The following is a 23434-nucleotide window of genomic DNA, read 5'->3' as shown; positions in this document are numbered from 1 at the left end:
TGAAAAAAAATCGGAATTTCTATAGCGCTTAGCCTGTAAATGTGAATGGCTAAGCAATACAAATAAAAAATATATAGAATAAGATACAGAATTTAACTGTATTGCCTAACTGTGCCTAGTTATTATAAGACCTGACCAACAAGTAGGGCCCAATAAAAAAGTGACAGACAAATTTGAAATATTTTATACACCAGTCCTGTTTCAGAAGACAGAGGACAGTAGAATGTGATGCTCTAGAAGTGTAATCTTCAGAGGCAAGAGATAGAGAAACAGAGCATGGTATCTGGTAAAGAATCAAGAAACAGTTCCTAGGGTTACACAACTCTCTCATAGTGCTGCAAACAGAAGTGCAGTGGCAAATACATTAAGCTAACTGCTTTTGGAGTTGTTGGGAAGGCAGGGAGACGGGGTATTTTTATTTGCCCTGTAACCCGGAAGTACTTCCCAGTCACAGGGACGGAAGAACAGAAGTACTTTCGGGCTGAAGAAAAATATAAGTCTTCATCTGACCCAGAAGTGCTATTGAATCACATGGACAGAAGGACAGGAGCACTTCCGGGTCAAGGACTATACAAAGGACTATGGGAGACCCAGAAAGCCAAGCCGGAGTTGGGAGGGAGAGTGACGGAGCTGCTGGGAGAGGAGGATTGATTTAGTGTATTGTAATTATTGATTTATTGTGTATTGTGGAGGTGCTTGAAAAGCTCATTATATCAAATAAAGAAGAAATTAAAAATATTTCTGGTGCTTTTACCTGGTGTCTTGGACATTTGTCTGTGGGGTTTGAAGAGCGACAGTGCAATGTGAATTAAGGAGCAATGGCAAGTCTTGCTAAAACACATTGTGGCACTCGTGTGATTTTGGGCTACACATAAAAAAAATGGCTATTGTTGTCGTAATGATTTCAGAAGGGCCATGCCATCCACCTGCATAATGTGGATGAACCTTTGGGAACCTGGTCTCCTTTCAAAACCTAAATGAAGAATAAAAGCCATAAATGTACTGTATATGTTGGGTAAAAACTGACCTGAAGGACATGGCAGTGTTTTTTGCTTCTAGGCAAAGTTTACTTACTTTGCTTAAAAGCCTTTACATTTCTGATCTGAAAAGACAACATTCAGGATTTTTTTATGGGTTGTGAACAAACATACTACTTTAAATGCAGTGATAAAATTCATTAAAATAAATTCTGAGTCAAATTTGACCCAAAATACATTAGGGTTAAGGAGACTTAACAGTGGCCATGCACTCAGACTATTGGACTTCAGCAGCAAAGAAGCATCTGCAAATTGCTTACAGGAAAATATTCTCTTTCTGTGCCTTCTCTTCCATGCTTTGCACTGGTTTGTTTCATGACTGGGTCCTGGTCTGATAAATGTCGCTTATTTTCTTCCATTTCTACCTTTTTTATAATATGCATTTTTGGTTCTAAAGACATTGTGTTATGATTTTGTGACATACTGCGCAAAAAAGTTAATTAAACAAAATACATTATTCAATCATTAGAAAACTAAAGTACATGTAAAATAACAAAGCATTAATATATAATAACTTCACCCTCTGTAGTATACACAATATTAACAATAGAAAATAAATATTGTGTATATGGTAGCTTCAAAATGACAGTGTTTAGCATACTGGTACTTGAATTTGTGTATGCACCATTAGCACATTTTATGCCGACTTTATTATTATAAAGGAGCTTTCTTCTTAGAGAATTTGTAAACTTAGGCATTACTGTACTTGTTAATTAAACATTTTTGCAGAAACAGAAATATTGAAACTTTACAGAAACAATAAGAATTTGTTAGCTTTATTAAAGATTTTGTCTGACACACTTCTAAATTAAATGAACTTTCTCAGACCCATATAATCAAATTCAAAATGACAGGGCACACAGCACTAGGCATAAACTAATTTTGGTCCAGTTTCCAGTCCACTGCAGCAACAGCTAGCTCATACAGCAACTAACATGAACATTTTTGAAAAGTTGCAAAAGAATGCTGGGGGAAAAGCAGAACCATGGACAGAGAACCACTTATGCAGAAGAAAGTTCTTAACCCACCTTGGAGGCCAAGCACTTTCTACCTGAGCATGGCTCAGGGCCTCCTGAAGATTGAAAGCATTTACTTTAAGTCCTGGTAAGTGTGCAGGACTCTTCTGCTGCTTATTCATGTTCACTCTACTGCTGCTCATTACAGACATACAGTATATCTGAATAGGCAAATTGGAAAGTTCAGTCCATTAATATTGGCCCAAGCATTTTTAGAGTGAACCTAAACTACAAAGGTTCAATGCAATTAGACTAAGATACCTGAAAAATATTTGAAAAACTAACACTTCACTTTAGAGGAGTCGCAGCGCACGGCTCAATGGCAACTGTGGTCTGTACCAGGAACTGAGAAGGACAACTGCGAGCACTCTGAGGGCAGATAAAGAGGCATTTGTTAGAGGAATCTGTGAGCAAGTGACACACCATCTGTGGTCTAGCGGCTCATGTCCTGCTCACAGAGGAATTGAAGCATTACGCACATCTGAATCTGTTCCTCGGAGAGTTGCAGTCAGGGCAGCTGATGGAACGGTCCTTACAGATGACACTGTAGTTGTGACCCACTGGGCTGGCTACTTTGAGGAGTTGTTCAAAGCTGGACCTCTGGCTAGGATCTTGGATATCTCTGGGTCCACGGTTCTTGAAGTTGATCCTCCAATTAGAGTGGAATCTCGGTTCACGACCATAATTCGTTCCAAACCTTTGGTCGTGAACCGAAGCAATTTCCCCCATAGGATTGTATGTAAATACAATTAATCCATTCCAGACCATATGAACTGTATGTAAATATATTTTTTTAAAGACTTTTAAGCAAAAATATAGTTGATTACACCATAGAATGCACAGTGTAATAGTAAACTAATGTAAAAACATTGAATAACACTGACACAAACACCCAGGCTCCCTGCTCAGCTGCAAGCGCAGGCTCGCTCGCTCTCAGCTGCACACGCCCTCTCTCTCTCTCTCCAGCACGTGAGCCCACTCTCTCTCTCTCTCCAGCACGCGAGCCCACGCTCTCTCTCTATCCAGCACGCAAGACCGCGCTCTCTCTCTCTCTCCAGCACACTCTCTCTCTCTCCAGCACTTGAGCCCGCTCGTGCTCTCTCTCTCTGTAGCATTGCAGCAGTTTGCGCTATAGCCTTGCAAGCCGATCTCTGTATAAACACTTTTTTTTAATGAGTTTTAAGCACGGGGGAACAAAAATGAACATTTGTAAAAAGTGAAAAGTAACACTGCAACAATTCACGCTACAAATCGAAAAATGAACATTTGAAAAACCTGTAATACAAAAACCATAAACCACCAAGAAAACTAACCTTGCATGAGTCGAGTAGCTCGTAAGATCCTCATTTAAGGGGACCCGAGTGGCTGGACCAGGCCAAAGGGTCACCCACGTAACATCTGGCTGGGGCAGATAGAGGGTCATTTCCGGATGGTGGGACTGGACCTTGTGCCTGCCCGGGGGGTTGCCAACCGGGATCCTGCATTGTTTCATCATATAGTGGGCGCAGCAACACATTGTACCAGTGCATGCTCCCCAGCTTGACTTGACTTGACTAACACTTCAGCAACAGACAAGCCAGTTCATTAAGTTAAGTCAGTATTAAAAGTCTTGGTAAATAGCTTATGTTTATGCATTTATTAGAGTATTTCATCACCTGATATAACATATACATGTGCTTTTTAGGATAGTAATAGACTTTGATTCACATTTGGTTTATTGAACATATATGGCCAAAAGTGTGTGGACACTTCTCCAAAAGATTGAACTTAAGTCTTTTAGCCACACCCTTTGTTAAAAATTGAATAAAATGAAGCATATAGCCATGCAGCAGCCTCCATTGATAAACACTTGAAGCAGAAGAGTTGTATTGAAGAACGTGACTTTAAATGAAGTGTTTATATGTGTTTATATACATATATGGCCAAAAGTGTGTGGACACTTCTCCAAAAGATTGAACTTAAGTCTTTTAGCCACACCCTTTGTTAAAAATTGAATAAAATGAAGCATATAGCCATGCAGCAGCCTCCATTGATAAACACTTGAAGCAGAAGAGTTGTATTGAAGAACGTGACTTTAAATGAAGTGTTTAATTTATATTGAAATGACTTTAAATGTGGTATTGTCAGGAAGCCACTATTACCACAAATCAGTATGTGAAGTGTCTCCTCTGCTAGATCTGCCCTGGTCAACTGTAAGCACTATTACTGTGTAATGGAGCTCAGTCGTGAAGTGTTAGACCATGTAAACTTACAGAGCTGGGCTGCTGAGTGTTGAAATACATGATGTGTAAAAATCATTTATCATCTGTTGCATCACTCACAACAAAGTTCCAAACTGCCTCTGGAGACAACATCAGCATAAGAACTGTGCAAGGAAAGCATCATGAAATTCATTTCCATGGCCAAACAGATCCAAACAAGCCTAAGATCACTGTGTTCTGTGCAAAGCATTGGCTTGAGTTGTATAAATCATGCTGCCATTGGACCATGGAGCAGTGGAAACATGTTTTCTGCTTCACTCTCAGGGTGTCTGACTGATGAATCTATGTCTGGTAGAAGTCAGGAGAACTGTACTTTCCAGATTGTACAGTGCCCAGTGAAAAGATTGGTGGAGGAAGGAGTTAGGGCTTGGGCTGTGTTTCAGAATATGAGCTACTCCCTAGTGACAGTATTGTTAATGTCACAACGTACAAAGACATTTTAGACAATTGTGGTACTTCATCCTTTGTGGCAACAGTTTGGAAAGCCTTTTTCTGGTTCTGTACCCCTATGCAAAAAGTCAGGTCCATAAAGATATGGTTTGACAATTTTTGTGTTGGGAAACTCAAGTGGCTTACGCAGAGCAGTGACCTCAACCCTACTAAACACCTTTGGGATGAATTAGAATAGAATGCAAGCTAGGTCTTCTTGTCCAACATCTATACCTGAATCCTTAGAGGGATTCTTCAAAAATATAGGAACAGTTAACAGCCATTTGTTTCAAGGTCTGAAAAATTTGCACAGAGGTTCAGTAAACAACTTGTTCTGTAAAAAATAGTCTTCATAAATAACACTTTTTAATGCTGTTCTCTTGCATTGTTATACAACTGAAATCAAATTGGCATAATAAATTTCTTCTATTATTACTTCTCCTTGTCTGTCATCAGATTCCCCCATAATAATATAAAAACAGTGTCACACATATGCGTTCAAAGATCTCTTTGCTGGCTCATTCGAGGTAGGTGATAACCCACTGGGGTGAAAGGGGGTGTGATTGCTAACTGTGTCATCCCCTTTTCTCCCCATAGCTCTGAGAAACGACCCAGTGAGTGAAATTAGCTCCGCCTGTTCCGTTCCTCCTGTTATAAAATGCCCGACTGCCTCCATTGAGCTGTCTTTTTTGGGGCCGACTCCTGACAAGTCAGAACTCTTCTTATTTGTTGTGAGAGCTAAACCTGAGTCCTTGTTTTCTTTTGTATCTTTCTCTACGGGGTTATGCTAATTGTTGCCAGTAGGCACTTGTTTTAAGTTTGAAGAAGTAAAGTAGAGAATTAAATGGGATGACCCGGCTGGTGTTCCAAATATTGTTCATTTGTCCCATCTTTGTTTTGATCTGTGCTTGACCAGCTCACAAGAGGCAATAAACTTGTCAGCTCTTGTCTGACATGAAATTGTTTGGGGAAAGGATATCTGTTGAGTTACCAGAATTTAAGTTGCTGCTTGGGCCGATGATAGAAGTGGTGCACCCATGACTCATTTATTATGATAAATTGATTATTTTGCAAATTTAGTAAAAATTTTAACATTTGCCACTCACATTCTCTAAACTGGGGCAACCATCTTGAGGACAACTTTTATGTTCAATATTTCTGTAAAATTGATTGTATAATAATTTTTTAATTATAGATTTTTGTACCTTAGCTATTAGAGGATATCTGGGATCTCAAAGGCTCAAATTTTTGTATGACAATGTATGTCCTCCTCAAATTGTACATGACTTATAGAATTTTTATTTTTCTACAATTTTTCCTAGAGACTTTAATAATATTTGCAAAGGCTGAAGCTAATTTTATATGCATGTTTAAAACACTTCAACTGCTACTTTAAGTCCAATTTCAAGCATATCTGCTCTCTTGAAGTTTTGATATTTTGGTTACAAATTGGTAAGATTTCATTTTCCCTGAGTATCTCTATGATGCTTTCATTTTATCTGATAAAATATGTTATTTTTACTTTTTCAAATTATTTTAACATTTAGTATCAGGTTATTTGAAGTAGTTAGTATACATTTAATCACATTTGCCCTATTCCCCTAATGCATTCTGCTTGTCACCAACACTCAAATTACTCTTTTAACACCTCATTCAATTGACACTTCCTTCTGACTTGAAACATTTTTTTTTTATTACATTTGCTCTTTTTGATGTACAGGTACTCAGTCAAACAGATCATTAGGAATAAAGTTTACAGGGGAATAAAGTATTTGATATACAATAAAATGAAACTGATAAAAGTGTAATGTGTCATAAAATGTAGTGCCATATTCAAATATGTCTTTCAACTTTTCATCATATTTCTTTTAAATTCCCTCAAAAGTTTAACCAGATGTATCATAAATGTTGTAAATTGCCTTGCATAAAGGCATCAGCCAAATAAGTAAATGTAAATGTGAAGGTAGAATAAACACAAGCAAATTTTTGTGCTACACAATAAATGATTTAGATCGCTGGCCCTACCCTATCAATAAATGCTCCCATCTCCTAGCTGCTACACTAACAATACTATCACAAAATCCATTCTTGTAAGTGATCAAGTGGTTAAGTACCTTTTATTGTTAATAATATTTTTCGTTTCATTAAAAATTTGTTTTATGAAACTGAAGACCTCTGCTTCCTGGTTAATGTGCTGTTGATTTCATGTTCATTATCCTGGGTTATTTTCTGCTTATTAAAGTACTGAAAGAATAGCTGGGTTTCATCCCTGAAATTTTGAACTGCTACATAATTACATGGGTTTAGAGAATAAAGTAAAATTAAATTAGTAATGTGATTGATTTTTTAATATGTAAGGAATAAAGTATTCACTTTACAATCTGACAGAGGTTATTAATCTTTCTACCAACAGTCTCAATTTTTCTACTATGTTGCATATTGCAGCTTAAACTCTGTTTTCTTTCTTGCATTTAATAATGTCTCATTTTCACAGTTTCCAAGTTGCAATGTGATATTCTTTTGCTTGGAAGGATTTTGTGGCATGACAACCTGGGACCTATGAGATATTGCTTCTTTTACCTCTGCATGTAATATTCACAGTTTATGTTAAGGTTCTGTTTATGTGGTTTCCAATAATCATTTTTAATTTGTACTTTCAAAGTCTTACATTCTTGGACAATAGTTAAGGTGGCTCCCTTTGTTGGGAGCCATGTACAATGTTTATTTGGTGTATCCAGTACTTGCCTCTGTTAATAGCATGTCACTGACTCACACATCTGAACAAGAAAGAACTACACAATGAACAGTGTTGTTATATTCCTACCTGTGCTAGAAAGGTAAAAAATATTGTGTGGAAGAATAATTTTAGAGTAACATAACATTCATCTTTAAGAAATAGCATAAAGGGTTAATAAATGTCAGAAATGAGCTAAAGATCAAGTAAACAACAAAATGTACACTTAAATATAAGATTTGGTTTAGGAAAAATACTGAGGTGGTCAAGTAAATAAAGAATGTTCCAGAAGAAAGGCTAATATACAAAATTTACTGAAGGATGACTAAGAAATTATCAGATGAACTATAAGCAACAAGAATGGACAATTGTTTTATGGTAGAAATTACAAGGGTGGTGGCACATCTCAAAGGTATAAGAAGAACCAGAATATAATATAACATACCTTTATTTTATTTAAATCATTTGGGTGTTGTAAGAGCCAATCTTAGAAATTTAAAGTTTTGAGTTAAACTCATATTGATGTTTGCTTAATTTGAATAGAATATTAATGTCTTTCATAGTCATAGCCTATGGTATAGTCTTTTCCCCCTATAAGTTAACAAGAGATAGAACCTTCTTACTATAACTGAGTAACAGTGTGATAATAAGCTCTTTTTTGTTTGGAACAGGTCCCAGTAAAGAGGGACTTGAAAGACCCATTTTTTGCTAAGAAATGGGATAAGCATACAGTTTTCTGACCGTCTTGAAATGGTTCAGAAATGTTAAGTAAATAGTAACGATTTGAGATGTAACAAGATTAAGTTTAGAATTGAACTCTTCTTACATTAATTTTTCCTTTTTTGCTATTTCAATTTTCTCATTTTGTGTGTAAACTGTTTTACTTTAAAACTTAACTAAACTTCAAAAACGAAGATATTTTGTCTGTGGAATCATTTCTGCGCGTCAGGCTTTTGTTGAATCCCATTTTTTGAGCTGAAGCTGCAGTACTTTGGTAATTTTGAAAAACGCAGCTACATTTTTCGTCAGAAAACTTGCTAGCTATCTAAGGCCTGAACTGGAATCTACCATTCGGGAACAGAAGATACTACAGAACTCGTCAACGAAGGAAAAGAACAGAATCATTCAGAAGGTACTGTGCACTTATCTACTATCTTCGCATGATCATAAATGAAAGCAAGGTCGCCGTACCTTAAGAAGATTTGAGAGACTGTGATATTATTAAAGGACGTCTTGGAAAAGGACATTTTGGATGATTGCTTGTGCCTTTGCCTGAGCCATTGGAGCCTTGTTTCAAGAAAGTTATCTTCCTTGTTGGAACGTCTCTATTGTGACGAAATTGCTGTCAGGAAACGTCTTGTCATTTGATCGAACTGTTGTCATGGCAATGTCTAAACAGAGCTCAAGTGAGATTGGCAGTGATCTAAGTACAGACTCGAAGTCAGAAAATATAATTAGGGATCTTAAAGATCACATAAGTCAGAGGAAAGAGAAGCTTTCCGTGTTCATAACTGAAATCGAAAGTCTTAAAGGCATTCCAGGAAACCGCTTAATTGTGGCAGAAAGATTTCATGATTTTGTGCGACGCATAGAGAGATAGAAGAGTTACACGAAAAGCTACTAGCTACTTTAAATAAGGAGGAGCGATTAAGAAACAGAAAAAGACATTCGCGGAAAGCTCTAAGAAATGGAATGAATTTGCTGCCGTTACAACGGCATGGCTGAATGATGCAAATGAACAACTAGTTAATCAATTCGAAGAGATGCAATTTCAAGAACAGGTTCGTTCAAAGTCAAAAACACAAAAGACATCTCCTCAGTTAAAGCATGCTCTTGATATTAAACTTGATTCTTTAGCCCAGAAAACCGCAGCTGCATCGTCATCTTCTAAAGCAGTGTTGATTGAACAATCGACACTTGATAGTATTCTACAAACGCTTCATGAACTTAAAAATAAAGCACAAAAGCAGGAACAAACCGACACTCAGAGCTCTGCAAATGATATACTAAATGTGCTAGCGCAGAATCAAGCCGAACTTCAAAAGGGCCAACTCGAATACAATAAAGCAATTATTGAAATGACTAAATCGATAGCTGATCAAAGGAAAACACCTTCTCCAGTACCTCCAGCATCCCCAGCACTGCGTGGAGAGGTACCGCATAGACAGGTCCCTTTATTTTCAGGTGACCCGCTGACTTACGCAAAATTTATTAGAACTTTCGATCATGCTGTAGGTAATATATTAACAGACCCACAAGATAAATTGGATTATTTGATCCAATATACAAGTGGACCAGCCAAGAAATGATTGAAGGGTGTACGCGATTGCCACCAGATGAAGGATATGAAAAGGCTAGAAAACAGCTTGAAAGTTACTATGGCAACCAAGCGTTCGTAATAGATACATACATAAGTAAAGCTTTGAAGTGGCCTCAAATTAAACAAAATGATGGGGAAGCCTTGAGAGATTATGCAACATTTCTTGATAACTGTAAGGACTCCATGACTAAAACTAGAAATCGAGCAGCATTCAGTAGCAATGAAAACATCCGCACTATCCTCAAAGCTCCCATGTTATATACGATATAGATGGCGAGACGTAGCTTACGAAATTGAAGATGAAGAAGAGAGAGAGATCGACATTCAAGATTTAACTGTCTTTTTACATAAAGAAGCTAAGAAATGTATGCATCCCGTTTATGGCGACGTAGATAAAAAAGAAAAAACTGACAAAAGTAAGTCTCCTCAGAAGTATGGACAGAAATCAGGAAGTATCTTCACCACCAATATTTCTGATGAAACTGAAAGGGAGACTCATGAAATCCTATCAAAAATACTGTTAACGATACATGTGCATTTAAAAACCTTGTGCATTTTGCAGTGATCAGCATATTCTCGAATGTAGAAAAATTAAAGAATTGCCACATAAAGAAAGAATTGACTTTTTAAAATCTAAAGGTTTATGTTTTCGCTGTCTCAAACAGGGTCATCTAAGTAAGAACTGTAAACAGAGAATGAAATGTCAGACATGTTCTTTACAGCACCCAGATATCCTGCACATTCAAGGGGACAGTGGAGCAGTATTTAAAGCTACAGCTAGTGTGGCAACATCTACTGAAACGGAAACCAAGACTGGAACTTGTACCTTTACTGAGGCCGGAGAAGAATGCGCACTACAAGTAGTTCCTGTTAAGGTAAAATCCAAGAAAAGTGAAAGGTATGTAGAAACATACGCCTTTATAGACCTCGGCAGTACAGTAACAATTTGCACTGAAAGGCTCCAAAGACAATTGAGCCTTCAAGGGAAAAGGACGCAAGTATTCCTCAAAACTATGAGTAATTACGATGATGATTCAAAATGCTAACCCAATGTTCTGTTTTATCAGATTTACAAGTCTGTGGTCTCAATGATGTTGAATATATTGATTTGCCAAAGGTCTTCACACAGGTCTCCATTCCAGTGAACAGAGAAAGCATTCCACTACAAGAAGATATCGATAAGTGGGCATATCTTAAAGAGGTACGTCTGTCTCATATTGACTCTGAAGTTGATCTTTTAATAGGAATCAACTATCCAGAAATCTTCAAGCAGTCACGAATCATACCTAGCCAAGAGGTGGACCTCACGCCATGAAGACTGCACTTGGATGGGTAGTTGGTGGACCATACAAAGAGATCGATGACCTCGCAAAACAAAGTGGTAAGATGCCTAAACATTCAATCAATCGTGTGTCAATAACAGAGATTGAAGATATGCTGCTGCAACAGTATAACACAGATTTTCCAGAGCGCAACTGTGAAGAAAAATAGGAAATGTCACAGGAAGACATCAAGTTCATGCGCATAGCTTCAGAATCTGCAAGACTGGTAGGTGGCCACTATTGTTTAAATTTGCCTTTGAAGGATGAAACACTTAAAATGCGAATAACCGCTGCATTGCTGAACAGCGTGCTATAGGACTCAAAAGAAAATTGAGCAAAAATTCAGGTTTCCACGAAGACTATAAAGCCTTCATGAAAGACATTAAAGACAATGGTTATGCTGTTAAGATTCCAAAGAAAGCCTGAATTGCAATGAAGGCAGAGTGTGGTACATCCACATCACGGTGTGTATCATCCAAAGAAAAATAAGATTCGAGTAGTCTTTGACTGCACTGCCACCTACCCAGGGATTTCACTTAATGAACAATTACTAAAAGGCCCTGACCTAACTAACACACTCATTGGCGTCCTTACAAGATTCAGAAAGGAGCCAGTAGCCTTAATGGCAGACATTAAGTCAATGTTCTACCAAGTTAAGATACCAGACAAAGACACAGATCTTTTACGTTTTCTATGGTGGCCTGAAGGTAATCTAAGTAAAGACCTAGAAGAATTCAAAATGACAGTACATCTTTTTGGTGCTACTTCTTCACCCAGTTGTGCTTCTTATGCTTTATAGAACAGCCGAAGATGCCAGAGATACATTTCCTGAGGAAGCTGTTAACACCGTCTCAACAACTTCTACGTGGATGACTGTTTAAGGTCAGTGACAACAGAAGAACAAGCAATAAAGCTGGCAAAGGACCTCCAAGCTCTATGTCTCAAAGGGGGATTCCATTTGACTAAGTGGGTGAGTAACAACAGAGCAGTTTTATTGTCCATACCTGAAGAAGACAGAGCTCATGAACAAAAGGACTTAGATTTGAGCCACAGTCTCCTTCCCACAGAGCGTGCCCTGGGCATCCAGTGGTGCACAGAAACTGACAGTTTCAAATTTCAGATTAAGTTGCAAAACAAGCCCGCTACAAGGCGTGGTATCCTGTCTGTTGTTAGCTCAGTTTATGATCCACTTGGTTTCTAGCACCTGCTTACTGCCAGCAAAGCTTATTCTAAAAGACTTATGCAAAGAGAAATTTGGGTGGGATGAAGAAATAGAAATCAAACACATTCAGAAATGGAAAAAATGGATGGATGATTTGAAGTTACTTACAGACTATAAAGTGAACAGATGCTTCAAACCTACTGGGTTTGGAACCATAAAGACAGCACAAATGCACCATTTTGCAGATGCTAGTGAAGATGGATATGGCACTGTCACTTACCTTGTTCTAACCAAAGAAGAGACAAAAGGCATTGTTCATTCCTGATGGGCAAGTCAAGAGTTGCACCATTAAAGCAGGTCACGATTCCAAGAATGGAGCTGACAGCAGCCGTTGTGGCATAAAATGGACAAAATGCTTAAAGGTGAGCTTCAAATGCCTTACAAGAATCTACATTTTGGACCGACAGCACCACGGTGCTAAAATACATCTCAAATGAAAGCACTCGATTCAAGACCTTTGTTGCCAACAGAATCTCCGTGATCAGAGATCATTCACAACCTTCACAGTGGAGGTATGTCACATCTGTCCTTAATCCGGCTGATCAAGCTTCTAGAGGGCTAAGCATAGAAAACTTTCTCAAGAGCACCACATGGTCACAGGTCCAAGTTTCTTATTGAAGTCAGAACGTGAGTGGCCAAAAGACCAGATCAACTGAATGATTCACTTTTGAAGATGATCCAGAAGTTAAAATTTGTGCAGTTAACATGACAAGAGTAGAAGAGGCGACCGAACCCATCAACAAACTAATCACTTACTTTTCAGATTGGCATCGCTTGAAGAAAGCAGTGGCTTGGTTTCTCAAGTTTAAAGACATACTGTTGCACTTAAGAAATGAAAGAAAAACATTTCAACTAGAAGCCAGTCAGATTAAAGGTAATCCAAAAGAACAAAATCACTCATCACAAAGCACATGAAAAGGTATAAACTGACTTTAAAACCAAGTCCAATTTCTCTAGATGACTTAGTTAAAGCTGAAACAGAGCTTATCCGTCTAAGTCAACAGCAAGAATTTCCAGAAGAATTAAAAGCTCTAAAGAAAAGACTTGTGTTAAAAGAACAGTCAAATCTATAAACTTGACCCGATCATACAAGATGGAATATTAAGAGTTGGAGGAAGACTCAGTAAAGCTGCAATGCCCGAAGAAGCTAAACATCCGCAATTCTACACAAGCATTCACATGTTGCTTCTCTCATATTGCAGCACATCCATAAACGTATCGGACATTGTGGGCAACTATGTGCTCGCACATTACGCCAGAAATACTGGATACCTCAAGAATTCAGCTATCAGAAAATAATTTCAAAGTGCACAACATGCAGAAGATACAATGCAAAGCAGGTGAGCAAAAAATGGCAGATTTGCCAGAAGATCGCCTAGCATCAAACCAACCACCGTTCACTAATGTTGGAGTTGATTATTTTGGCCCCTTCCTAGTCAAAAGAGGAAGAAGTCTAGTCAAGAGGTACGGAGTAATCTTCACATGTCTAACAACCAGAGCTGCGCACATAGAGATTGCACATAGCTTAGACACTGATTCTTGTATCCAAGCCATACTCCGATTTACGGATAGAAGAGGACAAGTTAAAATCATGCGCTCAGACAATGGAACAAATTTTGTTGGAGCAGAAAGAGAGCTACGAGAAGCTATTAAAAAATTGGAACACAAAAAAATCAGTGACGCTATGATGCAAGAACAAATCAAATGGATTTTTAATCCACCATCAGCCTCTCACCAAGGTGGAGTGTGGGAAAGACAAATCAGAAGCATAAGAAAGATTTTAAATTCAACACTAAACCAACAAACACTCGATGATGAAAACCTTCCTACAATGATGTGTAGAGTAGAATCAATACTCAATAACAGACCCCTTACAAAGACATCAGATGACCCAAATGATTTGGAACCACTCACACCCAATCACTTGTTATTATTGAAGACAAAACCTGAAATACCACCTAAACTCATTTCAGAAAATGAACCATACCCAAGAAGACGCTGGAAACAAATTCAATACATGGCTGATTTGTTTTGGAAAAGATGGACAAAAGAATATTTGCCAATACTTCAAAAACGTCAAAAATGGCTTGCACCAAGAAGAAATTTTGAACCAGGGGACGTTGTTCTAATTGTAGATAAAGCTACACCTCGCAATTCCTGGGTAATGGGTCGAGTCATCAAGACAATGCCAGATGCCAAAGGTGCAGTCAGAAGAGTTTGTGTGCAGACCAAAACCAGCACACTGGACAGACCCGTGAATAAACTGTGCCTGCTTCAAGAAACAGCCAATGTTTGAAATATGAAATTTTTAAAATGTTTGTTTGCAGTGTTATTGCTAATGATTTGAAAAGAATAGTTAATATAAAAGTAATTGGCTCATATTGAAGTAAAGTAAAATAATTGTCTCCGCTCCTGCATAGCCAATTAGGGGCGGAAATGTAAGAGCCAATCTTAGAAAGTTAAAGTTTTGAGTTAAACTCATATTGATGTTTGCTTAATTTGAATAGAATATTAATGTCTTTCATAGTCATAGCTTATGGTATAGTCTTTTCCCCCTATAAGTTAACAAGAGATAGAACCTTCTTACTATAACTGAGTAACAGTGTGATAATAAGCTCTTTTTGTTTGGAACAGTCCCAGTAAAGAGGGACTTGAAAGACCCATTTTGCTTAGAAATGGGATAAGCATACAGTTTTCTGACCGTCTTGAAATGGTTCAGAAATGTTAAGTAAATAGTAACGATTTGAGATGTAACAAGATTAAGCTTAGAATTGAACTCTTCTTACATTAATTTTTCCTTTTTTGCTATTTCAATTTTCTCTTTTGTGTGTAAACTGTTTTACTTTAAAACTTAACTAAACTTCAAAAACGAAGATATTTTGTCTGTGGAATCATTTCTGCGCGTCAGGCTTTTGTTGAATCCCATTTTTTGAGCTGAAGCTGCAGTACTTTGGTAATTTTTGAAAAAACGCAGCTACAGGTGTAAACCAATGAACCAGCCAGAGTAAAATGTATGCAGTGATTGACACTGTATATAAATTCAACAGTTTATAAAATTATCCTTTATTCTTTGTTTCTCTGACTTTCTCTGCTGTAACGGAGTGCTTTTGAAGAATGCTCCCATTAAGGTATTTTGCCAAGGAGTAATCAAAAGATACAACGAACAGCTTTTCTCCAGCCAGATTACTGAATTTTCCTGTTAGAGGATGTTTCTTTCTTTAATAAGATGTTAAATTTCAACTAAAATAGTAACATTTATGTTACATACTGTAGTAATTTATCAGAGTGGATGCTGCAGTAGCTAGAATGCAGGTAGTCAGTTAGAAGTTTTAGGCATTTTATACTACTGTCCCCTGCTGTTGATGTCAAAACACAAAGGACAACAGCAATACATAATAATAATAATAATACATTTTATTTATATTGCGCTTTATATTTAACAATCTCAAAGTGCTACAAAATAAGAATAAATTAACAAACAAGATAATCTATAGAAATAATTTAACAACATACCATTCATAAGGCTTGTGGACTGCAAAATTTTATTTATTGCTTTCTTGGTTTATTATAATATAGTAGCAATCAGTGGTTGAATTGCATGTGTAACAGATTGGGGGAACTTTATTGGTTTTTCAGTGTAGGCTTAATAAATAAAAACATCACAGACTGCTAGAATTATCTTAACACATGCACATACTAAGTGTATTAATTGACATTTTCTCTCCAGTAATTGAAAAATAAATACTACTTAAAATCATCAAGAAAAATAAAACTCCAAACATTATTATATTAACGTTATGTGAATTGCTAAACATCAGCATAATACAGAACAAGCACTGCACCAGTATAGAGTTGGACAGGCACATGCCTGCCTACTAAAATCAGAGTATAAGTTTAATGTCACTGTGCTCTGTGCAAATGTTTTAAATCTGTTTTTCTTTTCTTTCTATATGCACAGCTGAGCCAGATTTAGTACAAAGGGGCTCAGCATTTAGAACTGCTAGGCCAAACATAGGACAAGATAGATAAAGACAAATGGGCAAAGTGCACTATTTCTGTGTGTTAAAGTCAGCATGAAATTGAATCCTCTCTTTGCCTTGTTTGGAATGGCATGATTTATGTAAGGGCCTACACCTGGAGAAAGAGTATAAAGCCTTGGAACATCGCCTGGCACACTTTTGAAGCCGATGGACGGATGGAAGATAACTTCATCCGGTCCTAAAAATCCTTCCAGCGCAGCGATGAAAATGGCATCCTGTATATATCGAGATCCCACCTCGGTGATAGTCGTGTCATTGGCTTCCTTGTCTGTTATGCTGTGTAAATCATCATTAAAGAAAGCTAAGTTATTTTCTCTTATGTGATTTCTTAAAGCCATATCACTATGGGAGGGATATCACCTCATTAAAATAGATCTATTTAGGTTTAGGTTACTTAACACACTGCAATTAAAAAGAACTTATTTCAACCTGGGAGCTATTGCTCCCTAGAGGAAAACACCCACTTTGCAATTTGGCTCACCCTGTTTTGTTGTATTTGAAAAGTGAATATATAAATGGTGATTTTACTGTACATATCTACCTAAGCTTTAAAAATAATATTGACTTTATATTTAACTAATCATAACCACTCAAAGCATATTATGTTAACAGGAGGCTACCAACTAGTAAGTTACTAAACTTAAAAACTGTAGAGGTGGGAACAGTTGGAGGAAAACATAAGTGTTAACAACTGAATGAAGAAAGTCCATGGGGATGGAGTCCAAAATGAAGGGCTAGTACGAAGAGTAATGAGGGAGGACGTAAAGGAGGAACTGAAAAGAACTGGATTAAATACCAGCAGAAATATGGAAGAGTTTAAGAGAACAATAAGTAGATGTGTTGTGATATCTAATGCAGAAGATCTATGAAGAGGAGATAATACCAAATGAGTGAAGGAACAGTGTGATTATGCCTGTTTATAAGGGCAAGGCTTGTGGATTGTGGAAGCTATAGAGGGATAAAGCTGCTGACACACAATAAACATTTGGGAAATGGTTATAGAGAGAAGGATTAGGGAAGATGCCACCATAAGGGAGGAGCATGTTTGGTTTGACGCCAGGGAGGTGAAGATCTGATGCAATCTTTGCATTGAAACAGCTCATAAAGACGCCTCAAGAAAAACAGAAAGGTTTGCATATGGTGTTTATTGATTTGGTGAAGGCTTAGGACAAAGTGCCACTTTAAGAGGCCTGCATGAGAAAGAAAGGAGTACCAGAGAAGTATGTAAGAACAATCCAGAATACAGTATTTATGAGGGAGTGGTGACTTGAAGTAAAAGCAGTGTTGGGGTAACAGACAAGATCCCAGCTAGAGTAGGTCTGCACAAGGGATCATCTATGTGTTTGTACCTCTTTGATCTTGTTATGGATGTGTTGGGGCATAGGATAAAACACCAGTCCCTCTGCTGCATGGTTTTGCTGATGTCACTGTATTGTGTATCACCAGAAAAGAGGAAGTGGAGAGGAAGTTAAAAGAAAGAATAAGACAGAGTATTAAATATGAATAGGAAGAAGACAGAATATACAGGGTTTAATGATAATCATAATTCAGATGTTAGCCAGCAGGGAGAGCTATTGAAAGAAGTGAATAAATTTAAATACCTAGGATCAGTGGTAGCCTGTAGTCATAGGTTTGAAGTGTGTCACCATAATCTGTGAAGTTTATTCCAAAGTTAAAGGCACACTCACCAGGTGACAGGGTGAAACTAGACAGTAAAATGGACAAAAACATGTAAAAAGATGTCTCAGGCAGGCTTGTTGCCCTATTTGGTGATATAATCAAGACCCCCTGTCTGCTATTTAAATTTCTTTTTTTAGTTTTGTTTCAGTGATAAAACAGTAGAACAGTCACAGTCCAGAAATAACAAGATGGCTCTGATGGCAGTTTTCCATACCTGGCAATGTTCATAAAAACTCAAGTACTGTATATAAAATGAGAAGAAACCATCTATAAGCTAGAAGCCGCCTCCATGCTGCCAGACAATCTGCTACATGGACATGTAATCGTTATTGTTCCCCACTGAAGAAAAGGATGACGATTGTATTGTTCAAAAGGCTTGGTCTGGATATATCTCTCTATTATAATAAGAAAAACTTGAGTTGAGACGTGATGTTCTCGGAAGACACTTTGACATCCTGCAAGTGACACTTCAACGTCCCACAAGACAAAGCAGTGAGAAAAAAGAACAGCTGCTGTACAGGCTTTTAAATGATTGGCGCACAGCCAGCAGCTGATCCATCCATATCTCCTTAGCGTGCATTCAGCCCCCCCACCCTTCAAAATGCGAGTGGCAGAGGCGCAAAGTGGCTGGTGTGAAGTGCATTCCAGGGGGTGGGGCTGGGTGAGCAAACCGAGCAGGGGAGTTTTACCCCTAGTATGTATAAATACTATGTTTTCACAGTGGAGGTTATCTTTTAAACCAAGTTAAATACATATATCTCTTTTTGTACCATATTGCTGTCATCTGATTATTTCCGCCATGGTTACTAAAGGAATGTGTATGGCTCAAGTCTGTTCTGCATCAATAAAGAACACAATCCCAGGGAGCAAGCACCCCTTGTTGGAGATGTAACCCGAGATGGAAAACCAGATGCAAAGATAACCTATTGGGGGCAGTGTGCATGGAATAATTGGAAGAAGGTATCAGGAGTATGATGTGATTAAAAAACTAAAGTGGGGATTAAAGGTAAAGTTTCTAAGACAGTGATAAGACCAGCAATAATGTATGTAGCTAAAACATGGGCACTAAAGGAAGTTCAGCAGAAGAAGTTAGATGTGGCAGAAATCAAAATGTTGAGATGGATGTGCGGAGTTACAAACAAGTCAGAATAAGAAAAGAGAAAATCAGAGGTACACCAAAGGTGGGAGAAAGAAAAGTGGAAGAACAGGAAATTGAATTGAAGTAGTACAGACATGTGGTGAAGACAGATAATGAATATATGTGCAAAAAATACTGTAATAGAAGTGAAAGTATGCTCTTAGGGGAAAAGAAAGTGAGGAAAGCCAAAGCAGAGGTGTATAGATAAAGTAAAAGAAGTGAAGGAAAAGGACTTGATTAACAATGGGGTGCAGGACCGAGCTCTTTGGAGAAGGCTCATCAAGCACATCAAAGTGGGAAAAGCTGAAGAGGAAGAAGAAGATGTTGACAGTGTTTTGACAAACATCCCTTGAAGTTTTATTAGCAAAAGGAAACTAACAGAACTATGAAATGAGTCTGATGTCAGCACAAAATATTTCATTGTTGCCCCTGCTGCTCGCCATTCTAACTTTACCAATCGGTTTGCTGCCAGCACTGAGTATGCTGGAAAGTGTACAACCACTCTGCTGCCAAATATGTATGGACATGAACAACAAGCTCAATCTGTTTTTCTTACAGATGGTAAGGCAGTGGTTCTCAAACTGTGTGGCAGGCCCCCCTAGGGGGGCGCGAAGTAAAAAAAAGGTGGTCACGAATATGTGAAAAAAAGAAAACAAGAATCAAAAATATGAAAAATACATCTATTGAAACCAAAACAAATTAATTTAAACTACATTCTGATACTAGAAAAATAAATATAGAGTTATATAAATGTCAATAAAAGTTAAGTAGGTATAATAAAATATGCATCTATGATATATCATTAATTAAAAAAGAACAAATTGGTATAAGTGGGCTCCTTTCAAAAAATGTTTGGGGGGCACAATTAAAACTGTTATGAAAACTCGAGTCGCAAATACTTAAAGGTTGAGAAACGCTGTGGTAAGGCATGCAGCTTTGCAGCTCATTGGTACAATAAATACAGTGCATGGCTGCAATACCAAAAGATGCATTTTTTGTAATAATCTAATTGAGAACAAATTTATACTTGGATTCAGAGACTGCACATGGATGCGTCAGGCATGTTCAAAACATGACTTGAGTGAAACTCATGGTGCAGTGCTTTATAAACACACAAATGTAGTAAGTCTGTTTACTGTTATACAATGCTATCTGTCAAAAATGTTATTTCTTTTCACTGTAAGTGGATTTAAATTAGTGTTAAAAGAAATTATTTCAACTAGACATTCAAAAAATATGGATGGAACATTTAAATTAGTAAGAAAAGAATTTTTCTTTAAATCTACTCTCTATATATAAAATCCTAAGCCTAAAACTGCAATGATTTTGTACAACGATTTTATGTGACATTTTTATGTCATGTTTTTTGTCATGCTTTAAATCTGGCTTATTTTAAAACCTACATATATATATTTGGAATCATTCTTTTCAGAATTTATCGAACTTTAATGTGATGTTAGATTTTCAGATTGTTATTCCGTTTTTAAATTATAAACTAAAAAATATCAAGAACTCACATCCAGAGAGACGAGATTTTGTGGCAAAAAAAATGTATCCACGCTCGGGGAGGGAAATAAAAGACAAAGAGTAGGACAGCTGCGATACAGGCTTTTAAAAGTTCGAAGCACCATGCAAGATGCAGATCATGTGGCACGGTAGCAGCAGCAATCCAGCTGCTGATCGAGCAAAGAGGAGATAAAAAAACAATTTGATTGTCATTGTATCACCCTTTAAGAGGGTGTTTCAGAGGAGCGACCACGTCTCCTTGGCATGCTTTCAGCCCCCAACATAGCTCAGGCCGGGAGGGTTGGCGAGCAGGGGAGATCCACCTAGTGAGTATATATTTAACAATTAGGTCCACTTATGATACTTTTATGAAATCCTGGTGCTGCTACTGATTCAGAAAATTTAAATTTACACAAACACTTATAACAATAAACTTTAGATAGATAGATAGATAGATAGATAGATAGATAGATAGATAGATAGATAGATAGATACTTTATTAATCCCAAGGGGAAATTCACTTTACACAACAGATTTATCAGAAAAATCACTTGATAAGGTATGTGACATTTCTTGTAAGATTTTTATGTTTACATTATCATATGGAGAAGACATTAGCTGGTTACTAGAACCTACAGTATTGAAGGGTAATATTTATTGGACAAATCAAATTAATTCAAGTTTCAAATTTCATATGCCAGATGCTTTATTTTCAAAATCTTTCAAAAAAGCCCAACTACCAAAATGAATTGTTTGTTGAATAATTTTCATGAATGAAGTCATATACCATTTCAGCAGCCTGCTACTGTAATTGTGTATCTGAGATAACACACTTCAAATTAACACATTTCATATGTTGTATGATTGGAGATCTTTGCATTGTGCTTAAAGCATTAACAAATGTCTGACCAATGTGAACATTTTAAAACAATGAATAACTAAATTTTATTTTGAAATGTTGTGTTGACATAAGTGTGAGATTTTAGTATCCTGACAGGGCTGCACCCAGTGCTACCAGGATAGGCACTTACTCAAAACAATACTGAATTGGTTGCACTGGTCAGAAAATGGAGGGCTGGACAAATAACTTGTACTCATTTTTATAACATAAATGTGAAGCTTACATTTGCTGCTCAATTAAATAATAATTTTGCCACTCACTCGACTGACATTTCAAAGAATGTGTTTAAAGAATACACGATACATGTGTATTTTTATTTCTCAGCTGATTTTATAAGACCCTAAAACTGGCAATAAGCCTTTTATTTCCTTGAAAGTGTGGCAAGTTGTGGCATTGCTAAGTTAAACCATGCAAGATGTTCAGATAATTCACAGGATACCTACAATTCCACACTGAAATTCAGGGCCTGGTAACTTTCATTATAATTTCTGCATTACATGAATTTAACATTTGCAAAAGCTTTATATTGCTGCTAAAGTGTATCTCCTATATAAAGTAACAACAGAAACTATTAAATGTACTGCAAAACAGAAAGAGAAGTGCAACATTTAAAGAGATTGGGAGTGAATTGAAAAAGCCTCATTATTCAAAATGGTGAAAAAATTGCTTTGAAAAATGAGTTGAATGTTTTTGAAACTCAATAAAATGAGTTTAGTAGTTAATACAAGTAGTACATTTCAAAACCAAAATTAAGTAAAAGTATTTTCTAAGAAAATAGGAGCCTCCAAACTGATCCCAAGAGTTGGGAAGAAATGCATATACAAAATGTTCAGACTGGTATTAATATTTTAGCGGTTTCATGAGATTATAATTCATAGTAATTGACAATGCTGCACTTTTCATGAAGCTAATATATTCATGCTCAATTAGACCAATGATGTTCAATTTTAACTTTTTGTTGTGTGTTGATTCTTTGTGAATGATGACTGTTGATGAGAGAACTGCAGATCCAGGCAAAACATGACCATGGACATGACCATGGATAAGGAGATATCAAAATTAAGTATATTATAGCTTAAAGAATACATGTACATCACTGCATCAACTCAAAATTCATATTTTAGTTGTACACAAGGCAAGTGGCAAGGTATGATGCGATACATTATAACAGAATGAAATATGTTTTGAGACAGAATTAAGCTTCCTATAGTCTATCAGAGGTTGGTATAGCTAGCATTTACCTAATATATGTTTGTGTTCACCCAAGCACTAATGTAACATGATCTATTACAGGTCAGTTTAGGCTGGGGAGCTTGCACTAGTATAGCATGCTGCAACACCCACCATATGATAAAATAGCTTGGGATCCTAATTGGCATCCCCCCAAGCAGACACGCAGTGCAGTCCCACCCCTGGAAATGACCATCTATCTGCTCCAGGCAAGACTTTCAGGAAAATACATGTAAGATGCCAGAAGGAATTAGATTAACCAGAACTGGCCTTGAATTGAAATGGTCAATTAAGCAATGTAAAGTACCAGCATGCTTGCCGGAACATCTGGGGCCTTATGTAAAAATGGTGCATATGCACAAAAATGTTGCGTACTCCCATTTCCATGCTCAAATTGCAATATATAAAACCTAAACTTGGTGTAAAGCCACACACATTTTCACACCAGCTAAATGCTTGGCGTACAGAAGCTCTCCGCTTGGTTTTGCAAACTGGCTGCACCTAGCATCAAAGCAGTGCTTTTGTTCAAGTGTGTTTTCCCTTTCTTTTTCAGATGCACATCACTGGCATCTGATTGTAATTAACCTGGAACAATATA

At 37.1% G+C, this 23434-nt stretch overlaps 1 protein-coding gene across 13 annotated transcripts in view; it reads right to left on the bottom strand.

The window, feature by feature from the left end:
• Positions 1-23434, bottom strand: part of adgrl3.1 (adhesion G protein-coupled receptor L3.1) — a 1314450-nt gene that overhangs the window by 22094 nt on the left and 1268922 nt on the right. The gene's annotated exons all lie outside the window — the stretch shown is intronic.

This window comes from Polypterus senegalus, chromosome 4 (genome assembly GCF_016835505.1).
Source record: "Polypterus senegalus isolate Bchr_013 chromosome 4, ASM1683550v1, whole genome shotgun sequence".
NCBI lineage: Eukaryota > Metazoa > Chordata > Cladistia > Polypteriformes > Polypteridae > Polypterus > Polypterus senegalus.
Note: the sequence above shows the minus strand (reverse complement) of the source record. Positions and strands in the feature narration are given on the sequence as shown.